The sequence below is a fragment of the Etheostoma spectabile genome, chromosome 4, assembly GCF_008692095.1.
Source record: "Etheostoma spectabile isolate EspeVRDwgs_2016 chromosome 4, UIUC_Espe_1.0, whole genome shotgun sequence".
Taxonomy (NCBI): domain Eukaryota; kingdom Metazoa; phylum Chordata; class Actinopteri; order Perciformes; family Percidae; genus Etheostoma; species Etheostoma spectabile.
The window spans coordinates 365363-368726 of record NC_045736.1 but is presented as its reverse complement, the minus strand read 5'-3'; the positions used below and the strand labels follow the sequence as shown (position 1 = coordinate 368726).

Genomic DNA, 3364 nt, shown 5'->3' with positions numbered 1-3364 from the left:
TTTTTTATTTCTTTTTTCTTGCTAAAACTGCTGCTGGAACATTCAATTTCCTCGTGGGAGTCATCCCAAAAGGATTAATGAAGAGATGTCTAAGTCTAAGGCTGAATCCCATTCCTTCCCCTTACCCCTACCCCTTGGCCCTTACTCCAATACGTATTACGAGCATAGGGGTAGGGCATGGATCAAGGGCTGTATACCCCGAAGATCTAAGTGTGGACCGACCTACACTAAAAAACACAGGCAGGTGTGGCTGCTGCATCACCAAGGACACATGAATGTAAGTACTTCAGCTTTAAATAATTTGATTAACAAGTTACGAACAGTCGTAGTTTTGTGTGGGGTCTATGCAGTCTGTACATTGTGTTACCCATGTTCCTCACTGAAACTTTTTAAAAAAGCGCTAGCTTGCAATGTAACGTAATCGGAACGCTAATCGCTAACGCTAACGTTGAACAGTCCCACTATTTCTGCCTGAAGGAATTATAGAAGCATAGATGTATAGCTAATATATTACGGTCGATGATAAATCGCTACGTGCTTTAACATATACGCCTGTCTCACACAGGAGGAAACAGGAGACACAGCAGCTGTGATCCAGGTTGGGGCTGCCAAAGAGCAGACTTTTCCTAATCCATATGGTCATGTTGACCCATCATATTTGAAGTGGTAGCAGCTACTATTATTGTAATAATTTTCAATTAATTCCTGTCATTGCAATGCACTGTTAATGTGTTGGTTTGATTATAGGGGACCCCTGATGATTTGCGGGAGGGCTATGGCCAAAAGGCTCCCAGATGGTTGGAATATCAGAGCAGCTGTAGCTCAACGTGTAGGGTGTGTTGTTTGTTTGTGGTCTTGTGTGGATTTTTTTAGTGTTACAATGAGTGCCTTTTATTGTGTGCGACATGTAGTTTGGTTCTATAGTGACAGGTGCTGTAACATTTTTATGTACTCGTTTTGCCTAGTTATGTTCAATTTATCACCAATAAACAGATTTTGTCAACAAAAATGTTTTTTGTGGAAACATCAAATGACATTCAACGGTGATAAACTGAAACAGATATACACACCCATGTATACAGGGTGTATATGTATGTATATGTACAAATGATGGCATGGTATACACATTTGTATTGCCAAACAGACCTAAGTACTACACACGATAGTACTCTGCATACAAAGGGAGCCGAAAATAACTAATAAAATATATAAACGGTTGGCCAAAAAACACAACAACAGACCTAGACGGCATCTGGAGGTTTGGGATCAATACTGTATGGTGATGTCACCAAGTGGGTTGTCCAAATGCATCGGGGTATGTTTTCACCCTTACCCTACCCCGTGGTTTCACGGGCCAAGGGTAGGGGGAGGGCCAAGGGGTAGGGTAAGGGGAAGGAACGGGGATGCAGCCTTAGACTTAGGAATCTCGTCATTAATCTTTTGGGATGACTCCATCGAGGAATGAATGTTCCAGCCAGCAGTTTTAGCAAGCAAAAAGAAATAAAAAATAGATAAAAAAAGACAGTATAAAGGACAACAAAATAACAATAATAAATAATGAACACAATAAGAACATTTGTCAAATAAACAAAGAAAAGACATAAAATTATTACTAAAGTGTCAGTGTTAGGTGATTAAAGGACAGGTGGAATTAAGTCCAGGTGTTTTAGTATGTATGTGACTGTTATGTTGCCGTATGTATGTATGATATGTATGTAGGTGCTGTATGTACTGTTCCGCTCCCCCCCGAATGAGGAGTTAGTGTTTCGTCTGATGTCATGGGGTTGAAGGAAAAAGGAGTCCTTGAATCTGTTGGTCCAACATTGGGAAGGGAGCAGCCTTCCATTGTCCCAGGGTCCTCTGGGTGTGATGACGGTGTGCGGGGGGGGGGCGGGCCACCGTAAGTAATGTCCAGCAGTTGTCCAGTGTCCTCTCTCTGCCAACCGCACCAGTGAGTCAGCTTCATGCCGACCACAGAGCCGGCCAGCCTGATCAGTTTATCCAGCCTGTGGGTGTCCTTTCTGATATGCTTCCCCCCAGCACACCACAGTGTAGAAGAGGACAATGGTGACCACAGAATGGGACCATCCACAGCAGTGTGCTGCCGAGGTTAAAGGATAACCGTCTCCTAGGAAGACGCCTACCCTGTGTCTCCTGATACAGGTGGCTGGTGTGTTGTCCAGTAAGTTGGGTCCAGACACAGCCTGAGTAGTTGTAGATTCAATGACTCCAATTCAACCCCCCTCAAACAGGATCCCGGTCGTGGGCTGGGTCTGGACCTCCCAAAGTTCACACGAACGCTCCTTCGTCTTAGAGGGTGAGCTGTGGCAGTTATTGCAACACAGAGGAGAAAAGTCCCCTAGGGGGGGGGGGGCCCCGTGACACGGCGCGAATGCAAACCAATAACACCACTGTCATGGGCGACCCCATGCTTCATTTAAAAACCGGTGTAGCATGTCTTATCGTGAGAAGTTAACAGAGCAGTAGCACAGGACGGTAGCGGACCATTATCATTAGAATGTGGGCTTGCATCAGTGGAACACTTCTTTGTCTTTATTCAGTTCTTTTAATTACTAGTTGAAAGATTAGAATCATGGTTGGAAAATAAACCATACACAGTTAATTGCAGTTGTTTTTTTAGGTTTGCGGATTTACCAAGGTTTAGTCACTGTTTCTCTTAAAGCAGGGATCGGCTCGTCAAAGTGGCAACAGGAAGACAGGAATCTGAGTATTAGGGAACGGAAATCAATGCACGTAGAATTAAGGCAGTATGAAAAGCAAAAAGGGGAGTGTATATCATGGGTTGCACAGCACACTTCAGGTACATAGTACACCAAGCCAGACATACACACTCACTATTAGGATTATAGGAACACCATAATAATACTGTGTTTGACCCTTTCACCTTAAGAACTGCCTAATTCTACGTGCAGTGAGTTCAACAAGGCTGAAAGCATTTCTTTGGTAGAAATGTTGGCCATCTTGATAGGATGCATCTGCAGTTGAGGGAGATTGTGGGTATGCACATCCAGGGCACGAACTCCTAGTCCACCACATCCAAAGAGCTCTATTGGGTGGGAGATCTGGTGACTACTGGGGGGCCATTTAGTACAGGAACTCCTTGTCAGGTTCAAGACAGTGGTTACACAGGTAACAAGGCATGAGGGTTTTTCTCATTCTGTTGACAGCCAAATTTGACTTACCATCTGAATTGTCTCAAAGAAATCGCGACTCCTCAGACAGGCCACCTTTTCCCAGTCTTCAACGGTCAATTTGGTGAGCTCTTGCACATGTAGCTCTTTTCCTATTTTAGTGGAGATGAGTGGTACTGGTTGGGGTCTTTGCTGTGTAGCCATTCCGCCTC

General features: G+C 44.2%; 1 long non-coding RNA gene across 3 annotated transcripts in view; it reads right to left on the bottom strand.

Moving 5' to 3' along the window:
• Positions 1-3364, bottom strand: part of LOC116687415 (uncharacterized) — an 8638-nt gene that overhangs the window by 921 nt on the left and 4353 nt on the right. Inside the window, exons 3-4 of one of the 3 annotated variants that reach the window (XR_004331535.1) lie at positions 2544-2545; positions 2292-2303 (exon numbers count right to left, since the gene is read on the bottom strand). The exons of 1 other annotated variant lie outside the window; for it this stretch is intronic. This is a non-coding gene — a long non-coding RNA (uncharacterized LOC116687415). Of the gene's footprint in view, positions 1-1705; positions 1740-2291; positions 2304-2543; positions 2546-3364 lie in introns of those variants that run through there. One more of the 3 variants, XR_004331536.1, reaches the window with a different exon arrangement.